Source organism: Podarcis tiliguerta, assembly GCF_965153285.1.
Source record: "Podarcis tiliguerta genome assembly, chromosome: 6".
Taxonomy (NCBI): Eukaryota; Metazoa; Chordata; class Lepidosauria; order Squamata; family Lacertidae; genus Podarcis; species Podarcis tiliguerta.
In genome coordinates this window covers 79,320,180-79,341,440 of record NC_139539.1, presented here as the reverse complement: position 1 = coordinate 79,341,440, position 21,261 = coordinate 79,320,180, and the positions used below count along the sequence as shown (strand labels likewise).

At 42.8% G+C, this 21,261-nt stretch overlaps 2 protein-coding genes across 21 annotated transcripts in view; one reads left to right on the top strand and one right to left on the bottom strand.

Annotated features, from left to right (window-relative positions):
* The window catches only part of LOC310679760 (uncharacterized protein), a 111,930-nt gene extending 91,770 nt beyond the window's left edge, over nt 1–20,160 (bottom strand). For 9 of the 16 annotated variants that reach the window (XR_014512500.1, XR_014512501.1, XR_014512502.1 and 6 more), the window contains exons 1-2: nt 9,410–10,298; nt 5,154–5,266 (exon numbers count right to left, since the gene is read on the bottom strand). The gene's annotated coding sequence lies outside the window, so the exon portion shown is untranslated. Of the gene's footprint in view, nt 1–5,153; nt 5,267–6,828; nt 7,211–9,409; nt 10,299–17,536; nt 18,433–20,025 lie in introns of those variants that run through there. The other 7 variants (XR_014512494.1, XR_014512497.1, XR_014512498.1 and 4 more) reach the window with 7 other exon arrangements.
* The window catches only part of NEK7 (NIMA related kinase 7), an 85,149-nt gene continuing 83,974 nt past the window's right edge, over nt 20,087–21,261 (top strand). For 2 of the 5 annotated variants that reach the window (XM_083445390.1, XM_083445391.1), the window contains exon 1: nt 20,203–20,422. The gene's annotated coding sequence lies outside the window, so the exon portion shown is untranslated. Of the gene's footprint in view, nt 20,423–21,261 lie in introns of all 5 variants that reach the window. The other 3 variants (XM_083445387.1, XM_083445388.1, XM_083445392.1) reach the window with 3 other exon arrangements.

Below are 21,261 nucleotides of genomic sequence, written 5' to 3'. Positions count from 1 at the left end.
CAACATGGGAAGAATAAAACCTTCAGCAATGCTTAACAGTTGTGAGGCAATTGAAAGCCAAGACAATAAAAATAAATTTAAAAAGCCCTGAGCTTACAGTGCAATCCTATACATTTAACTCAATGTGGCTTGCTCCCAGGTGACCGGATACAGGATTGCAGCCCTAACTAAGCACACCCACTTAAAAGTAAGTTACATAGATTTTGGTAGTGCTTGTATCCAAAAAGTCTATTTTAAACTGCACTCATGCCACCCATTTCAAAGGAATGATTCCAACTGATTCCAGCCAATGTGGAATACAGGCAACTCCCATTTTGTGCACATTCAATGCATGTGTGACTGCATACACAAATGCCATAATTGGCACTGGAAGAGGACAGAGCGGGACAGGCATACCCATGTGATGACGCGGAACGTAACCCTCACATAAGTGGGAGGAGGGGTTTGCCTGTACTGGTTAGACTGTCAGACGAGGACATGGGAGACAGGGCCCAAATCCTATCTTTGCCATGAACTTCATTGGATGACTTGAGCCAGTCACTGCCTCTTAGCATAACCTGTCTCACATGGTTGTTGTGAGAATTAAATGAGGCGGCGGACAACCATATGTATGCCAACTGGAGCTCCTTGGAGGAAAAGATGGGACTTAAATGGTATTAAAAATAAATTCCCACTGAGAACAAAGTAACTTCATGGAACAGAATGGAGCTTATTTTGTAGCAAACGTGCTCTTTTTGCTTTAGCCCACTATTTTTCTAAATCTTTGGTACCCAAGTTACAAAATGAGATTTAGAGGTGAGGGTTAGCAAAAAGCCATCTCTTGGCACTTGTCTTGAGAGAGGCCACTTTCCTCTGCCCAACTCCAACTTAATTTTACAGAAATTGCTCCAGGCTGTGAACAGTACACAAGCTAATCAAAGCCCACAGAAGTGAGCTGCCTTCTGGCATGAAATTAGGAAACATTTTCAGACACCCATTTCATTTTTTTAAAAGGAAAAAAAAGGGTAATCACTATTGTTGTTACCATTTTCAGTGGAAAATGTGTTGTGCGAAGCCCATGAGAAGATTGCCTTTGGGTTTGGGCTGGCTACATGCAAAGTAACTTCACTGAAGTGAGTCACCCATTGAATTATTCCAGTCAAGCAGAATAAATAAAAGGTGCTTTCAGGGAACTGATTTATGCTTAGAAGTAGCAGAAGCTGAAGCTGCAAAGGGGTGATTGCATCTCGTAGTAGGGCAAGCTTGAGCTCTCTGCGAAGGCCTCTTAAAAAAAAAAATTACTAGTAAATACAGCTTGCCTTGCTCTAGCAGCCACCTTCTTCTTTTTTGTCCTGCAAGTCTTTTCTTCCCCAGCCAGGCGGGTTGTTACAGTAGACGAGGGGGGAAGTTGCATGTGCCTGTGGCATTTTGGGATTGAATCAGGCATAGGCAAACTCGGCCCTCCAGATGTTTTTGAGACTATAATTCCCATCATCCCTGACCACTGGTCCTGCTAGCTAGGGATGATGGGAGCTGTAGTCCCAAAGCATCTGGAGGTCCGAGTTTGCCTAAGCCAGGATTAAATGAATGTTTGATTGTTGGTGCTTTAAATCCCTTCTCTATGAATCCCAGGACTGAAGTGTGTGAACAGGGAATTTTCTCCCTTGTGTGTCTCGGGGTGCTTCCAGACTGTTGCTGTTTTGCAGGTGGGTTTCAGTGCTAATTCAGCTTGCACAACTGAAGTGGATATGGAACACCTGTGTATCAAACCTGCTTCCATTAAAAAAAGGGACGTTTTGCAGTTAAGGAAAGTGACAGGGAAGCGTACAATAAAGTATGGGATGACAACTGCTTGACGTGACATTACATAACCTCCTCACCAACAAACCAGGACGGATGCTCAATGAACAGCCAGTGTCATATAAACTGCCTGTGAAATTTGTCCAAACAAATCAGAATGGACCCTCAACAGACAGGTCATCTGGCAGCAACCTTGGACAATATACCCATCAAATTATGGATTTCTATTTCTATCATGGCAAAACAGAATATTAACACAATGCCGTATTTTGTAGAAACAGCTCAACAGAAATCAAGCTGCATCCATGGAAAAGGAATCCACCAATGCATGTCTGTAAACAGTGTTTTAGATGTGTCTTTTATATGATTGGCAGTGGAAATCAGCACTCGACTTGATTTCCAGTACAACTTGAGGTGCCAGTACAGAAAGGGCGCTAAGATGGAACTCCCTAGCCCAGATGGAACATGGAAGAAGATCTGTATCACTGATCGTAAAGGGCAGAAGGCAGCAAATGGTTTAATATTGGAGAAGGCACTTTATGTTCCACTTGCACTTCTTCAGGGCAAGAGGAACTTCTGCCAGCATGTCACCACTGGTATTTGCTAGCCATTTGAAAATGAGAATTTGGCAAACCATTTTTTCCCAGAGGGATAAAGAGTCTGCAGACAAGACTTGAGAAACAGTCAAAGTTGTAGGTCATTTTGTTCCATGGGTTGTGGATATATAATTGTTTGCTGCTAGGCAATTAGGATTTCAGCACAGAACGAGAAATCTGGTTTTCATAGGTGAAAGACAAATGACGAGGGCCAAGCTGATTTGCTGCTAGTTGAATTCTTGCAAAGAACCCTGAAACGGTTGATAATAACCTAATCCATCGGCACCACTTCTTGCATGCCTATTTAGGATCACTCAACACAGATTAATTATGTCTTAACTATTTAAACATATTTAAACAAAGGTCCGTATAGTTAAAGCTATGGTTTTCCCAGTAGTGATGTATGGAAGTGAGAGCTGGACCATAAAGAAGGCTGATCGCTGAAGTATTGATGCTTTTGAATGATGGTGTTGGAGGAGACTCTTGAGAGGCCCATGGACTGCAAGAAGATCAAACCTATCCATTCTTAAGGAAATCAGCCCTGAGTGCTCACTGGAAGGACAGATCCTGAAGCTGAGGCTCCAATACTTTGGCCACCTCATGAGAAGAGAAGGCTCCCTGGAAAAGACCCTGATGTTGCGAAAGATGGAGGGCACAAGGAGAAGGGGACGACAGAGGACGAGATGGTTAGACAGTGTTCTCGAAGCTACCAGCATGAGTTTGACCAAACTGCGGGAGGCAGTGGAAGACAGGAGTGCCTGGCGTGCTCTGGTCCATGGGGTCACAAAGAGTCGGACATGACTAAATGACTAAACAACAACAACAACAATTTAAACATCCTGGTTATGTATTCTCCTGTTGTAAATACAACATACAGCAGTTGAGTACAGGGAGTGCAGGGAAGAAAGGAGGCCAAACAGGACAGAAGTTAGTGCATCCCTTTTCCAGGTACCAGTTTTTAGGTTGAGTGGTTTGCACAAGTCCTTTCCCCAACACAGCATCTGTGCCAGTGGTGGATAGTGCCCATTGTTGCTGATAGGGAGAAGGCAGTGAGAGCAACATTAAGTGGATCCAGAGCCAATGAGAGGCGGAGTCAAGTAATTCTAGCTTTGCCCCATCCATCTCCCCGCAGAGCTCTACAAGGGCAACATTGAGACTAAGGAAGAAGCTGACAGCCAGGGCGACCTCCTGGGCTTGCAAGTAAGGAGGTAAGGAGGTGGAGGATCGCTGAGGACAGAATGAAGTTAGCAGAGCACTTTGCCCTAATGGACCAGCCTCCACTGAACCGTGCTAAAACCCAATCATACCATGCTAGGAGAGCTTTGAGAAAATATCCACAAAAATACTTCTTCCTCAGAACGTAACTTGATTTTGCTTCCTCAAAACCAGAAGTTATAGGAGATTCCCATCCATCCCAAGCCATTTATTTCCTGTATTTTGAATATGCAAGAAATATGGAACCCAGAAATAATTATTAGAAAGAAGTTACATTTTGCAACTAATACAACATTTGGCCTAGTATACAGATTTGTTAGAGTTTATGTATTATAGTTTTTGAAGGTGTTCAATCTTTGATCTTCTAAAGATTGTGGCAAATTTCATAATTAGCATATAATTGTGTTACATCTCTTCTAAGTTGAATAATTATTTTAATGACTGAAGTTAACAGTATGCCACCTAATTTCTCAGTATGATTGCAAATAAGTACTGTTAAACTCCATGCCATATCCTATATTTTAAATTTACGGGCGTGAATCTTAATTTTGCCTGTAGATCTTCTATGCTGCTTGTCAGAAGTGTACACTTCAGCGTCCTGTTCTCTTGATTGCTTAATTTTAACAGCTACATTATGACAGTCTCATTGTTCTTTACAGGGAATAAAATAATCACACATTTGGCTCATGATTTGAGTTGGCTTATTATGCACCACAAATAATCTTTTTTTAAAAAAGAAATGTTTCTGAAAACACACAACATAATCACATTGAAATTGATGGACTTTTTTTGCTGATTTTTAAGGAGGATATCAACTTTTATTTCCAACCATTTATTTAACAGCTGGTGATAAACCTGAATGTTTATCACATGGTGACCACAGCATTAGGTGATGGGTTGGATGTGTGAAGGAGCCACCGTAGACCCAACAACACCAGCAGTACTTTCCCAAAATCTCACACCATCTCTGGCACCGCCTGTATTAGACTGAGAAATGGTTTTCTTTTTTCCTTCTGAAAATTTTGCTTCTTTTGCCCTTACTACTTCTTAAAGTCCACATTGGGCCTCAGCCAGAATGCACTTTCCTCTCGCAATCACTTTGCGTGTTACTTTTTGAAAGATATGAATGCATTTAGAGAAGTGACATCTAAGACTGCAGTTACACCAATGTGTATAATGGAAGTCAGGGATACGGAACCTTTGGCGGTCCAGATGTTCTTAGAATCCAGCTTCCATCAGCCCTAGCCGGCATGGTTAATGATCAGTGATGATGGGAGCTGGTCCAACAACACAAGAGGATCCAATTCATCTCATGCCTGACTAAGGACTGTTTTATATATGCATATTTATTGTTTATAATTTAAAGGTTTGGCATCAAGTGAAACTAGTATGTAGGAACAAGTCGAGACATAGAAGGAAACCATTGTTAGAGGATAGCTTCAAAGTGTACAGGAATAAACTGAGGCCTGTGTTTCCTATGCTTGGTTCCTATGCACCTGTAAGGTTTTCTCCATTTTGGTGGAAGTCATTGCAGAACAGACACTAACAACTGTATCACCTCACCTCACTTTATCGCCTCTGCTTACTTCAACATAATGCCTTTCAATGGACTGTGAACAATTCAGTGGCAATCCATCAATTGTGGAGTAATTAGATATCAAGTGATGCATATGACCCTATAAAATCAGAAGAAAAGGAATTAGAATATCAGGGTTTTGGTTTCCTGAGCTTCCATGTGTATATCTTTGCTCTGCAGTAGACCAAAACGGCAAAGAAAAGGATTCAATCTTAGAGCTCAGATCCTAGGTTTTCATATAGCTTCAGACATGAATGTAGGTGAAAAGTATGGGCTGCTACCCACATTACTTTATCTGGCATGGAGATTGATCCACCACACCAAAAGGGAATTTTCTTGCACATTGCATATACTTCATGCTTATACAATAATGATTATTTATTTTTTGTATATGTTACAGGTTCATTTCTGTGCAAACACTTTGTGGGAACTGTGCCAACTGGTGATTTGTCTGCGTCTCTTGCTAGTGGTCCAGGTTAGTCTCCTCTGTAACTTTTCCGTAGGAAATCTGTTTGTGAAATTGCAACTTTGTGTGAACAGACCTGCACTTGAGGGCTAATATCTGAATATGCATTCCATAAATACACTTTTCTTTATATCCCAGACAAGGGATATAATTTAATTCATGCAAATATGAATTCTGAGACCCACTCCCAAAGTAATATAAATGAAAGGAGGGTTTATTTCCTCTTTCTCCCTCCTGAACTCAAATGCCCTAAAAGTTGTAAGGAGTTGAGAATGAAGTCTTATGTATTACATTAACCTGCAAAATAAAACCAAAAAATCCACATTGTGTGAATATGCAGTATAAGTATCTAGTTCCTCTATGGAGCAATTTATCCCAACCTTATGGAGTATTTTTTAAATAAAGTTTTGCAATTTTAACATAGTATGTCAGACATGAAATAATCATTACGTATTTATTTTAGACACTGATCTTTGCCAGATCTTTGGCCAGGAAGCTTTATCTTCAGATAAAGTTTTTACTGGTATTGTTTATTATTTCAGTTCCTGCTCATGCTTTTCCTTCAGATTTTGCAGTTTTTAGGACACGTTCCAGCAAGGTGGGGGAGTGGAGTGTGGGACCAGAGAGGATCTGTCAAAAGGGAACATTCATATTTTAACGCAACATTAACATTTTGGTAATTAACATGGCAGTTAATGCTTTTAGCAGATGTAACAACATTAGACTTGTAAATTTTAATTAAAGTTAATGGTTCACGATAGCTGTAGGGATCAGGCATCCTCTCTGGATACTGGAAACATGTCTAATGTGATTAGAAATACTAATTGAAGAAAAAAGGGCTGCAAGAGTAATGACTGTTTTTCTTTATAATCTTGCTTCATCATTACAAACCTTCAGCAGTCTCTTAAAAAAAGCTTCAGTGGAGGTAAAGAAACAACCCCAGAGTCAAATATTCTCCTTGAAGATTTTTAAAAGGGGGTCAATGGAAAATCCAGAGAGTTATTGTGCACACAGAGCAATAAAATAAAATAATGTATTAAAAAATTAATTTGTATAACCCTTTTCTTTGATTAACCTCACGAGATCAAAATCCCAAGAAATACTGTGAACATATCTGGTTACATTTCACACTTTTGTGTTTAATTAGGAAATAAGAGTGTTAGTATTTCCCTCAGAGGCCCTAAATGGCCGCTCACCAATCCAATGGTGGGCAATGTTTGTGGCCCAGCATGGGGCTCCCCATCCTACTGCAGCCATGCCCCTTCCTTCTTGGCCGTTGCCATGCCTCTTGGCCGTTGCAATGGCTTCTGGGTTCCCGCCAAACCAAGAATTCAAATTCAGCCTATCCATGGCGGTTAGGAGGGCAGGGCATTCCCCACGATTCCTCTCCAGGGCAATCTACCTGCAAAGCAAGGTAAGTGAAAATGCTAATGTGGGAATAGTTTATACTCATGTCCACCTACAAACCATGAAATCTGATAATCTGGATGTGGCTTTGCATACCCAGTGCTGGACTCAGAGGTCTTATAAATTTTGGTCATAGAAGTGAATTGAGGGTACAAATGCTGTGAGAATTTAAAATTACAGTGGTGCCTCGCAAGACGAAATTAATTCATTCTGCGAGTCTCTTCGTCTAGCGGTTTTTTTGTCTTGTGAAGCAACCCTATTAGCGGCTTAGCGGCTATTAGCGGCTATTAAAGGCTTAAGGGATTAGCGGATTAGCTGCTAAAAGGCTATTAGCAGTTTAGCGGCTTAGAAAAAGGGGGTGGGGAGCGAAAAAAACCTCAAGACTCGCAAGACATTTTCGTCTTGCGAAGCAAGCCCATAGGGAAATTCGTCCTGCGAAGCGCATCGAAAAACCCTTTCGTCTAGCGGGTTTTCCGTCTTGCGAGGCATTCGTCTTGCGGGGTACCACTGTATTACCGTTATGGGGTATAACAGATCAAATGTGGAAAGCCATTTTTTTTGTCATGACACTATACCATCTCTAATCTCATGGGCAAAACATGATTTTCGCATCTGTTTTTCTAATTTCAACATTGGGAAGGGTTGTGTATGATTGGGAGAGTGTGTGCTTTGCATGCAACAGGTCCCAAGTTCAAATGGGGAATGGAGAGAGCCGAAACTGGCAGATTTGTTCATCCGTACACCTTTATGCATCTGCTTCTGCCATTCACGAAAAGCAGGCAGGGAGAGTGAGAGAAAAAAGTAGAGGCCAAGAAGTAGGAAAGTGACAAGAGGAGAGGACTAACTAGATGGTTCACCACTGGTGCTGTAGCATGAAGGTTGACATCCAACTGAAATTGGCAAGAGCTACCTCTAAGTAAAAGTTGTGAGAACTGCATTGAAGACAACAAGGAGGGAGCCAGTCTAGCTTTTCCAGGGAGGGATTTCCAGAGTCTGGGAACAGCTACCAAGGAGGCCCTTTTCCATGTCCCCATAAAGTGTGCCTGTGAGGGTAGCAGGACTGAAAAGGGGCTTCCCCATAAGATCTCAAAACCCAGGCAGGGTTATATGAGGGAATATAGTCTTTAAGACAGCCTAGATCTAAGCAACACAGGATAGTTCCAGAGCCAGAGTGATACAGGAAGAGTAAATGATATGTGGGGCATTATCCAAAATACATACTGTCATGGAACTCTTGATACACCAGCCAGACTTTCTCCTTCCCCAGGACTGCCAAATAAAAATGAAGTCACATGTACAAGCTCTCTCCAAGTCTTCCCTAGTTCTAGCTTGAAATTGGTTGAAATATACATTACCTCTGTGCACTTCAGGAGAAACCAATCTCTTTTCCAAATCACCTCTGGAATACATATTATAAGTGCTGTTTATCTGCCATGTGAAGGGGTAAAACAGCCACCATATTCTGAGGTGAGCCACCATAGAAGCGGCTTTCCAAGCTCCAAGTTCCTAAAGGTAAAGGTATAGGGACCCCTGACTATTAGGTCCAGTCGTGACCGACTCTGGGGTTGCGGCGCTCATCTCGCTTTATTGGCCGAGGGAGCCGGCGTACAGCTTCTGGGTCATGTGGCCAGCATGACGAAGCCGCTTCTAGCAAACCAGAGTAGCGCATGGAAATGCCGTTTACCTTCCCACCGGAGCGGTACCTATTTATCTACTTGCACTTTGACGTGCTTTCGAACTGCTAAAGGTCCTAAAAACCAATGGTTAAATCAGTTCAGTAGGTGAACATCTTCTTTCATATAATAATTATTTTTCTGACAGGCAGGATTTTGGAAGGACAGGGATGCATGTTCCATCCACAACACTTGTTTCCTTCTTCTCCAGTGCTGCTAAACTTTTGGCAATGTTATCAATTTTATCCTTAACATTGACCTAATTAATAAGTCATACCTGGCTTTTGCTTTCTCTCTTTCCACTCCTTTTACAGACTCTAATGATATTTTCATAGTGATTTACACGTTCAAAGAACGGCAATGTCAAGAACTCAACTCATTAGCGACTCAGCCACAGGAATTTTAAAGAAATGAATTATGAACAAAACAAGTGGCATGTCTCAAATGCTCAAAGCAATGTGAACAGGGAAACATTTGTGAGTACTCTGCTGACTGAAATAATGTATGGGTGACAATTTTGGTGGGGGAAAATTATTTACCTGGAAATTGTGATCTGTTCACTGAGAGAACAGAGAACTTACAGAGAACTGAACCTGTGTTTAAAGGGGAGCAGAATCACAAAGAAAGAGGAATCACCAAGGGAAGCCTTGGTAGCCATATCCTATGGGATTACTCCAGCTATTATGGCATAAATCACCTGGATTGTATCAGTCCTGGTAAAGTGGCATCCGATTCTAGATAAATGCAGCAGAGTCGTCAGCTCTGACACTTCTGTATTTCTCCTTCTTGATACAAACAGAAAACCCACAGAGCTATTGCAGGGGATGTAAGTCTTGCAGCTGCAGTGCTTTCAAATTCTATCCCAATTCTCAAACCTTTATTGTCATCTAGACAATATTCCAGTAAAGTTCAGAACAATAAAATCACTCGGCAAAATCTGCATCTAGTGATTAAAATAATGTATAACATTCATTAATCCTCATTTTGTTGCAGAAACCTGGTTACTATCTCCATCCTATCCCCACCCTGAGCAAAAATAAGGAAGGCTACCTTACATTCATCTGAATGCCACTCCCTGTTAACAACCAACTGATTAATGAACTTAGATCAAATCGTCTGATACAAGGGGCAGTGCAAAAGAACATGCATGACTGATTCTATATGACTCTGCCTACAGGTGCATAGTCTCTCTGCAAGTGGTATTTTCTGGAATCTCCCCTGTAGCATTGCCGAAGGTAGCACATTCAGTCTTGCAAGCATGTATGACCTGTGTTGATTTGGGTTGGTCAAATGGGAGAGATAAGTTGCCATTGGCTGTCCACATTGCACCATCCCCAGCCTTGCACAGATGCTATTTCTAGACTTGCCATACGTCAGGAAAATTCCTGACAGGTCCTGGTTTTCAGGTGTAAAAATGGCATCAGGGGGGAACCCTAGTTATTTTTGATTTGGCTACTAAGTTATTGAAATTCATTGTCTAACAATCTGCATTTAATTATCTCAAATGCAGGATTTTGTGATAAGCAGTACAAGGAGTTTAGTGAGATACCTATATGTTTAATTTTGTTCACAATCCTTCTTAGCCATCCTGAGCTAACATGGCCACAGCAAGACTATTAGGTTCTGATCTATAATGCAGATACAACCAAAACGTAAACATTCGCAGCCATACTTTTGTTACTAAAAGTCTTTGGTCTCTTTCTAGACATAGGGCAGCATAGCAGACACAATTTGGTACACCATCCCCCCCTCAAAGGAAAGCTTCAGTCTTTCAGTAGCCTGGTTGAAGGCATTTATCCAAACTGGCATACCATATAATAGTTGTGTGCTTAATCCAACACTGAACATCCAAATTCTATCCTTTACTTAAAATGTGCACAGATCATGAATATATCACTGGAGATTTTGGAAACCGTGCTGATAGAGAAAGGAGTGTTGTCCTTATAGTAGAGAATTCTCCCTTCTGCTATGTATGAGGGCTTGAAAGGTCTTAAAAGTAGTTGCGAAGCCATGTGGTCAAAGCAACCACCGCATACATCAGCTGAGCTGAAAGACTCCACTCTCCATTTACTCTGGTTACTGTTTGTACTGGTTTCTTTATTTCATGTTTGTTGTGTAACAATAAGTGTCTACAAAATATTTATACAAAAATAAATTGAGATCATGACCTTTGGAGGAACTTTGAGGTTCACTCAAATAAAACTTCTAGATTGTACAGAAGGCACTGTTTTCAGCCTGTCCCCTGGTGTGTTCCCCAACCTCTTGTTACACCATGCAGAATATGGTAGCTTTCACACAATAATTAAACTATGAGCAGTTAGAAAATGATGCTGTAAGACGCAACATGGGTTTCTCAAAAATAAGACATGCCGGTCGAATCTCGGTTCTTCTTCTTCTTTTTCCATGTTACAAGCTTGGTGGGTCAGGGGAATGCTGTAGACATAGTGTATCTTGATTTCAGCAAGGCTTTTGACAAATTCCCCCATTAAATGCTTGCAGAAAAGCTGTGAGCTGGATGAGGTAACTGTTAGGTGGGTTGTAGTTGGATGACTGTCCAAAGCCAAAGAGTGCTCACTAATGGTTCCTTGTCATCCTGGAAAAAGTGGGAAGTGGGGTTCTGTCCTTGGCCCATTGTTTATAAATGACTTGGATGCAGGAATTTAGGGGATGCTCATCAAATTTGCAGATGACACCAAAGTGGGAGGGGTAGTTAATGCCGCAGATGACAGAAGCACGATTCAATATGATCTTAGCAGATTGGAAAAGTGGGCCCAAACTAACAAAATGAATTTCAGTAGGAACAAATGGAAGGATCTGCACATAGGCAGAAAGAGCCAGCTGAACAAATATAAGATGGGGAAAACCTGGCTTGCCAGTAGTACGTGTGAAAAGGATCTAGGTGAGTTTGGCATGTTTAGTTTAGTCTGGAAAAGAGGAGACTGAGAGGAGATATGATAGCTATCTTTCGATATCTACGGGCTGTTACATGGAAGATGGAGCAAGCTTGTTTTCTCTTGCTTTAGAGGAGGGTAGTATCTGAACCAACGGATTCAAGTTACAGGAAAGGAGATTACCACTAAACATCAGGAACGTTCTGATGGTAAGAGCTGTTTCACAGTTGGACAGACTCCCTTGGAAGGCAGTGGACTCCCCTTCACTGGAGGTGTTTAAGCAGAGGTTTAATGGCCATCTGTCATAGATGCTTTAGTTGAGATTCCTGCACTGCAGGGGGCTGAACTAGACAACCCTCAGGGTCCCTTCCAACTCTACAGTTTGGTGGTTTTATTTGTACCTTTTTTAAAGCATTTCTATCTTCAGCTGTAAAAGCTCCCAGAGTGGCTTAAAGGTAAAGGTAAAGGTACCCCTGCCCGTACGGGCCAGTTGTGTCCGACTCTAGGGTTGTGCGCCCATCTCACTTAAGAGGCCGGGGGCCAGTGCTGTCCGGAGACACTTCCGGGTCACGTGGCCAGCGTGACAAAGCTGCTCTGGCGAGCCAGCACCAGCGCAGCACACAGAAATGCCGTTTACCTTCTCGCTATAAAGTGGTACCTATTTATCTACTTGCACTTAAGAGTGCTTTCGAACTGCTAGGTGGGCAGGAGCTGGGACCGAACGACGGGAGCTCACCCTGCCGCGGGGATTCAAACCGCCGACCATATGATCGGCAAGTCCTAGGTGCTGAGGTTTTACCCACAGCGCCACCCGCGTCCCCAGAATGGCTTACCACTCGATAAAAATAAAATTTTGGGTGAACGCTGCAGAACATATCCACACCATATATTTAAAGTGCTCTTAAAAGGTAAAGGTAAAGGGACCCCTGACTGTTAGGTTCAGTCACGGATGACTCTGGGATTGCGGCACTCATCTAGCTTTACTGGCTGAAGGAGCCGGCGTACAGCTTCTGGGTCATGTGGCCAGCATGACTAAGCCGCTTCTGGCCAACCAGAGCAGCACACAGAAATGCTGTTTACCTTCCTGCCGGAGCGGTACCTATTTATCTACTTGTACTTTGACGTGCTTTCGAACTGCTAGGTTGGCAGGAGCAGGGACCGAGCAATGGGAGCTCACCCCATTGCGGGGATTCAAACCACCCACCTTCTGATCGGAGAATTCTGGGAACAGTCATTTGTTAAGGGTGCTGAAAGTTGTTGAGATGCTTCACAGAACTACAATTCCTGGTAGCCTTAACAAACTACAGCCTGATAACTGATGATGCTGGCTGGGGCTGCTTTGGAGTACATCTGGAGGGCCACAAGCACCACAGCCCTGGATGTTGTTGTAATCTTATGTGTATCTGCATGTAGTGTCTAATTTGTCCTTGGTAAAAAAACTGAGCTTTCCATGCTATATAGCAGTTAATAATGAGCTGAATGTTTTGAAGAGGGATAGTGAATTGGTAGAGCATGTGACTCTTAATCTCAGGATCATGAGCTGGAGTCCCATGTTGGGCAAAAGATTATTGCATTGAAGGGAGTTGGACTAGATGACTCATGATCCCTTCCAACTCTACACTTCTGTGGTTCTATGACACAAGGTGGGGCTCATCAGTTCCATTATTGGGCTGTTTTGCTATACTATATAAATTAGGTTTCTGTATGGAAATATCATTTGGATTTTACCCACTGGAGCAGAGGATTAATGGAGGCATAATATACATAAATATGGCATAGTTAAATGGTTTCTCATATGACTTACCAGCCCAACTGTAAATAAAGCAACATTTACTTCAGAAACAGCCTTGTTAAGTGAATTAGGTATATAGTTTTGTTTAACGTCATAGGCAAGTACCGTACATGTTGTTGTGGATTTGGCTAAGCTTTCCAGTGCTGTGTTTTCTCATAAAATGCAAATACCTTAGTCAGAGAAACATGCCAGGCCTTGGATAGTTAAGTTGTGACATTTAAAACCTCAGTTCTACCTTTGTTAAAAGCCCCTTTGATATGGAAACATCTTACAGTTCCTGATTTTCTAAGATGGGATTGTATGTTTAAATGGGCACTGTCAGATACAGAAACTGATGCATTTATTTTAAAAAACTAAATTGTAACCATAGAGATAAGTTAAATGTCAATGTACACTGGTTTTGTTCAGTTTCCTTTCAAGCAGGTAATTGTTTGCAACCCAAGGACTGAGACTATCAATCATTGTGCAGTTCAGAACATGACACGATTATCTCGCTTTCAGAAAGATGCAAAAGAGGCATATTTTAAAAGGGTGAATAAAGTCTGCTATTAAAGTTCACTTTTCGTGTTTGTGATTTTAAATAATAATTGAGAAATGCAGTCAAAGTCTGGGGAAATGGGTCAATTTAACCAATATATAAACCCATCTTAAGTTTTGGGTATGTTTTTTTTTTATTATTAAGTGGCAAAAGATTCACCATAAGAATCTTAAAAAGATTCCATAGTTAGGCAATTGGAATCATAGCTGCTATAATAAATGTAATGGGAAGAGCTTCATCTATATTTCTATCTGTCATGCAGCTGTTAAAAGCATAGGAGCTATCTCTACCTAGTCTTTTGCCAACCACTCTCCAAGGCTATCTTAGACCACTGGGTTATCCTGGAGGTTTTTCTATCATGTAAGATTGTGCTGAACTGATTGTCTTATCTCAAGGTGATGATCACTCTTAGCCAACCAAATATAATGATTAAATGTGAAAATTCCTGCTGATTGATGATCTTTGACAGATAAATTTTCCTCAGTGAGTAGACATCCTTACAAATCCCACAATACATAGATGTTTTAGTGAACACTGCCATTTTCAAAATTCTGCATCTCATTAAATATTGTACTTAGAAGTATGAACCTTATGTCAAATTTTATAATTTCAAGATCAAGGGCGTATGCAAATCTTTACTAAAGTGTCTTTTTAAAATGTCTTCTCTGTGTATCTGGATCTGCATATGAAAGGTAGGAAAAAGTAAGATTCCATATCTATGTCTACTGGTTAATTATAATTTATATGAAAGCGATGATAACATAAAAAACCCCAACCACCACCCTTTCAATTTAAACGAAAAAAGAAGGCACTCAAAAACTGGCAAACACAAAAGCATGGAAATTGTAAGGTAAGACACCCACATTGCTTTCCACATCAAGCAGAGGCAAAAGTCAGCAGTGGGCTCAAACTCAGGTGCCTGGCAGCAGGGTCTGATGGAGATACTGCTTGGTCTGAGCCATGCTAATTTATTATTATTATTATTATGCTGCTCTGAAGTGTCACTGACAGAGGAATCTGAAGGCAGCGAGCTGACCTGGTGGCAGGGGATGGGCTACCAGGGGGCAGCTAGTGCATCTCACTGAAGGACACCCAAAATCAGGATCTAGTACTGAGAATATAGGTAAAGGTAAAGGGACCCCTGACAATTAAGTCCAGTTGCGAATAACTCTGGGGTTGCAGCGCTCATCTCGCTTTACAGGCCAAGGGAGCTGGCATTTGTCCGCTTCCACAGACAGTTTTTCTGGGTGTTATGTGGCTAGCATGACTAAGCCACTTCTGGCGAAATCAGAGCAGTGCACAGAAATGCTGTTTACCTTCCCGCTGGAGCAGTACCTATTTATCTACTTGCACTGCTGCTTTTGAACTGCTAGGTTGGCAGGAGCTGGGACCGAACAATGAGTGCTCACGCCATCGCGGGGATTCGAACCGCTGACCTTTCAGTCGACAAGCCCAAGCAGCACAGTGGTTTAACCCACGTCAAATTCCTATACAATGCAGCATGGACTGGTGGTATGGGGTGCAGAACCCTTTCAATGCTTTTGTTCCTGAAACTGATTCTCTTTAGCCATTATTCACCCAATAGGGTTTAATTCTAGCCATGCAGTCCCATTGCAGAAAATTAATTATGGATAAGTAGATTCAATCTGCCACTCCTTCCCTGCATTTTAGATCATCTCATCCTCTGCTAAGCAGAAATCCTCTGCATTCCAGTACACAGGTTACACTGCCACAAATGTATACCTTGCTCTTATTTTTTATACTCGAAGATTTGAATGGTCTCTTATCTAGGCAGCTTGCAGGACATACTTAACACAGCAGTAGCAGTAGAATTCCACCATATATGCCTCTAAATCATTTCCTAGCCCACTTCCTAATGGTAATGGCATATCATATTGAAACTTAAGGTGCTATTTGTTATTATCCTAATGCATTGCCCCTCCAAAACAGAAAGATTCACATTTAAGAACAGGGTCAAGGTTTCACATTGCTAGTCACATCATGGAAGTTACATGGTTAGCCATGTGGAGGGAATATGCACTGACTGCACGGCTCCTCCAGCATGCCTGCCATCTATTCAGCAGAGCAAAACTGGTATTGAGTCCTTAGGGATTAAACTGTTTGCATCCAAGACTTTGAATGTAATGTCATAATAAGTTCTAGCAAGCGCAGGCATTGAGAAACCAAAACAAATTTATGAGGAAATTCCTTTCCCTTAGGTTTCATAAATTTCCACTACTGTCATTATTCCATCACTGTCCAATACAATGGGCACAGAATTCTAAGTAACTGCCATTATCTGAGAAGAATGCCTTGTTCAAGACCTTATCACTACAAAATTATGACAAAAGCATGTCATTGTCAATGCTGCTTCGTTTAAACGATTTGACCCACTGCAGGTTGAGGGTGATATCGAACTAAGTCCTACTTGGAACAGACCCTTTGAAATCAATTTAATATCACGCTGACTTACTTACTAGTTCCAATATTTTCTGTTCCCAGTCCAGAGAAGCATTAGATGCACCTAAGTCCTATTGAAATCAATTAGCTTAGAGGTTTAGGAGCACTAGCTGGCGAACCGATATTCTGGTCGTCTTCCAGTAATTACTGCCTGTAGTTTGTATAGCTACTTCTACTTTTCTTGCTGGTTTACTTAACTGCCCTCCACGAGACCTATATAATTATTGTATTTCCAAAACAATATCTTTTAAATACTGCAGCGGCACCTATTTATCTACTCGCGCTGGTATGCTTTCAAACTGCTACGTTGTCAGGAGCTAGGACAGAACAAAGGGAACTCACCCCATTGCATGGTCTTGAAATTGCTGACCTTCTGATTCGCAAGCCCAAAGAAGCTAGGTGGTTTAGACCACAGTGCCACCCGTTCCCCTTGCTACTCAAATATATGAAGGAAAAACCCAAAGAATATTCTTCAAACTTTTTATCTCCCTTCTTTGGTTATTTCCAAATGAAACTAACCGCACAAACCTTAGCATATTTACTTGGAAGTAAATCCTACTGTGTTCAATAGAGCTTACTGCCTTTTCGGTGTTTTTAAGATTGCTGTCCACATTGATGAACCAATGGTGGCCCATTTTTCATGATTCTTGGTAGCTGATCAGCTGTTGTGGGATCTTTATAAACTGTAGTGGAAGCATGACGAGACTCTACATGTGGGTCTATCATTCTTTGTACCAGTGGCATTCAGATTTTAAAGTACACTTTAATTTTGTGAATTAGTTGAGGAAGAAGCTCTCTAAAATATTGCTGTGGAACCTCATTCTAAAGCCAGAACCACAGTGCTTTTCAACATGTTCAAGTCCATTTCTTTTGGCCAACTGTACCCAATTACCTAAATGCTATATTAAACAGAACGTTTGCTGAATTATTGATGATTCTGGTAACTCTAGAGAAGAGAGACCAACTGACTTACTAATTTCCTCAGGGCCTTTGTTAGAAATATCACTGCTTATACTGCATAAATAGCTGATCTAAAAATGAAAGAGGTTGCCGAGGGGGCCAGAAGGGATATTTTCATGAGAGAAAGTGAAGAAATAAACCTCATTCAAATACTGAAAGGTATTCATTCATCTCTCTACAAACTTGCTTAAATAAAATTGCAGTGATGCTTCCCAGATCTGTAAGATGCTTTGTTGTGGGGAATATATTTCTCTTACTGAACTGAAATATTATTATTTTTGCTTGCTAAATTGAAAATGCAGTGGAAACAGTTCTCATTTTCATAGTACTACTTCCTTTTATTCATTAGCTCCTGTAGTCGGATTTAAGAAAGAGAAATGTGCATTACTTGTCAATGGAATTAATGTTTCATTATGAATTAAAAGTTGGTTGTTGGACAATTTGCTTCTGAGGCCCATTATTCCATAAGGAAGCTGTGACAAGTTTTCTCCAGATATGGCCTTCAATCACATGCCTTCTACTGGTAAGTTAACTGCTTCGTAGATATGCAGAGGTACAATAAACTGTAGTGGTTTGAATGTGGACTAGGACCTGGGAGAACAGGGTTCAAATTCCCACTCAGCTATCTATTTCACTGGGTGACCTTGGGCTTAACCTGAGTGTTGTTATACGGATAAAATGGGAAGGGAATGAACCATGTATGCCGTCTTGAGCTCTCTGGAGGAAAGTGGGGATAAAAATATAACAAATAAATAAATAAATAATGTTACCACCAGGGAGACATGTTTTACAGGTGGGTATGCTTATCCACTGTATACATTTGTACATACTTGCTTTTGTGTTAACTTGGAAGCTGCATTTCAGCATATTTATTTTGTGTTCATTATGTCACAAGGTCATTTCACACCATATGGTATAGGTATGGTATATACATTGAAAGCATAGGTCCCCAGACGTTGTTGGGACTACAATTCCTATCATCTCTGGCCATTGACCAAAATGACTGAGCCTGATAGTTGTTGTTCAACAACATTTGAGAACCAAAGGCTGAAAAAAATGGTGCAACAGAGTTGAAGGAACTGTATTTCTGTTCCATTTTATACATGTGATTGAGACTTTGACTCACTGCCACATACAAAAACCTTAACAGGCATATATTCACTTCATATATTATAGTTGTGTAGTTGCACACTCTCAATCTATTATGACTTCAATCCTATGTATAATTAGACTAATTTAAGCCTAGTGATTTCAATAGGTTTAGACACAAACTTATATATGGACTTATAAAACTATGTGAAGGCAGCTCCACTTTATTATTGAGGGCACAATAACGTAAGACAGGTCTTTCTTGCAGTATGTGAGAGACAGACCTGCTTGTCTAAATATTTGTATACTGTGCTGCATTCAGCTGGCTCTCTGCTGACTGCACTTTTAAAAACCCAGCTGTGCTGCTACAGAAATCACCAGCGGCATAGCCAAAGCAAATGTATCTGCAGTTTAAACTGCTGGGAAGGATGTGCACAACTAGTCCAATGAAGGGAAACTGTAAAACTGAATACACCCCAGATCTGAAATAAGAGTTGGCTGAACTTTTTCAATCCTCCAACTGCCTGAAACTTGGGTCCCCAGCTGTTGTTGGACTACAACTCCCATCGTCCCTAGCTATCAGGACCTGTGGGAACAACAGATAAGGACCCACGTTTGAGAAACACTGTAGGGCAAGGTTTCCCAAACTTGGGTCTCCAGCTGTTTTTGCACTACAACTCCCATGATCCCCAATTGCTCGTCCTGCTTAGCTAGGGATGGTGGGAGTTGTAGTCCAAAAACAGCTGGAGACCCAAGTTTGGGAAACCTTGCTGTAAGGTGCAATCTGCCTCTGAAGCCAGGAAACTGGGGAGACAGAACCCACTGCTGCGGAGATGGGGCATTTGGGGATACAGTGGTACCTCGGGTTAAGTGCTTAATTCGTTCCGGAGGTCCGTTCTTAACCTGAAACTGTTCTTAACCTGAAGCACCACTTTAGCTAACGGGGCCTCCTGCTGCTGCCACACTGCTGCAGCACGATTTCTGTTCTCACCCTGAAGCAAAGTTCTTAACCCGAGGTACTATTTCTGGGTTAGTGGAGTCTGTAACCTGAAGCGTATGTAACCTGAAGCATATGTAACCTGAGGTGCCACTGTATTTCTAGCGGGGGGGGGGGGAAGCATCCTTTGCAAAGTGCACACATTCAAAGAGGGACAATCACGTGTGTATTGACTGGGGTAGGGGTGATGGTTAAGGAGAAGCAAGCTGCCTGCTCTAAATGTCATGATCCAGGGATGCCAACTTGAATAAAATAATGGGGGGGGGGAGCCCTTCCCAGCATAATCGATCATATGACGTGGTGCACGCACACCACTGGAATGGCAACTTTTTTGGGGGGAATACGTTATTGGGGTGGCTCTATACACTCCCCCTTGGCCCCTAAGAGTCGGTTCCTAGGTCATGAACAGAACCAGTCTATCAGGAGGAGGGAGTCCTTACTGAGGCAGGATGACGCGTGAAGCCCATAACGTGTGTATGTGTGTGCCTGCGACAGAGAAAAGAAACGTCGTGGAGCCGTTTCCCCGCGCTTATTTCCCTTCCTTTCTCGCGCCCCCAACTTTTTTGTAAGGCGAAGTCACGGTTACCTTTTTGCCTCCTTTCTCTGGCGGCGGCCAGGACGGGCTCTCCGCGCGTGTGTAGTAACCGCGCGCGCGGGGAGCCGGCGACGGCCAGCTAGTCAGCCTGCCGGGCGACGGGCCGGCCGGCGGCTGGGAAGGAGGCAGGGCCGGTAGGCGGTGCGCCCGGCCCCGCCTTCTTGTCCTCGGGGATGCCGGGATGTTTACAGCCTTGACAGCGGCGGCACCAGGAGACAGAAGAGCGAGAGAGCGAGCGAGGAGGAGGAGGAGGAAAAAAAGAGGGGGGCTGAGGGCTGCGCTCCTTCTCCACACAAAACCCTCACCCTCCCCTCCCACGTATTGCCGCGTCCCTGCCTGAGGGAGATTTAAAAAATAACTGAAACCGACGCCTGCCCAGCCTTCTGAGGTAACCGAAAGTACCGAGTGGGGGGGGTGACGGAGGGGCGCGTGCGCGCGCGCTTGGTGGGTGGAGGAGGCTGCTGCTACTACTGAGGGAGAAATGACGCCGCGCGAGGAAACGGCCCCGCTTGGTAAACGGCCCCCGCCCTCAAAAAGAACCCCATCAACCCTCTTCTCTTTTTCTTTTTGGCCTCGGCGCCCGCGCGCTCGCTCCGCCACAGATACTTCGCCCGGGACTTGCTCGTGAGAGCGGCCCTCCCACTGGGCGATCTCCATTGGCTGCTTCGTACGGCGTCCCCTCCTCTCATTGGTCGCCGTCAGTGCCGTTTCCTTCCCTCTCCCCTCCCCCCCACCGCTTCACGCGCTAGTTGTAAGTAAGACGAGGGTGTGGGGGGGGAGGAAGCGACTGCGCTTGCGCGCTTTGGAGAAAAGAGTTCTCTGGAAAAGGGAAGGCGGTCCTAATGCCCTTCCTTCATAGGGGCTCCCCTCCTTTTTTGGGGGTGGGGGGACTTGTCAACCTTAGTCACCTCCTCGCCTCCCCCCACCCCGCTCCGTCTTTGGCCCTTGCATAAGTAAATAGGCGCGTATTGAAACCTTGGTAGAAGGCCATCTGCACTGAAGTTGTATAAGAACTTGCGCCAAAACTATTTTTGCTTGGGGGGGGGGGTTGCGTCTGTTTGCCCTATAATGGCAGGCTGGGGGTTGTTAGCAGTGCCAAGGGATTGGTGGGACAACAGCAGACTTCCAAGTGTGGCGTGTGGAGGCGCCCCCACAGTGAAGCACCGAGCAAGGTTCAAGACCCATGATTTCTTCCTCAGGCAACCTAAGGACTTCTGGTGCTGGTGG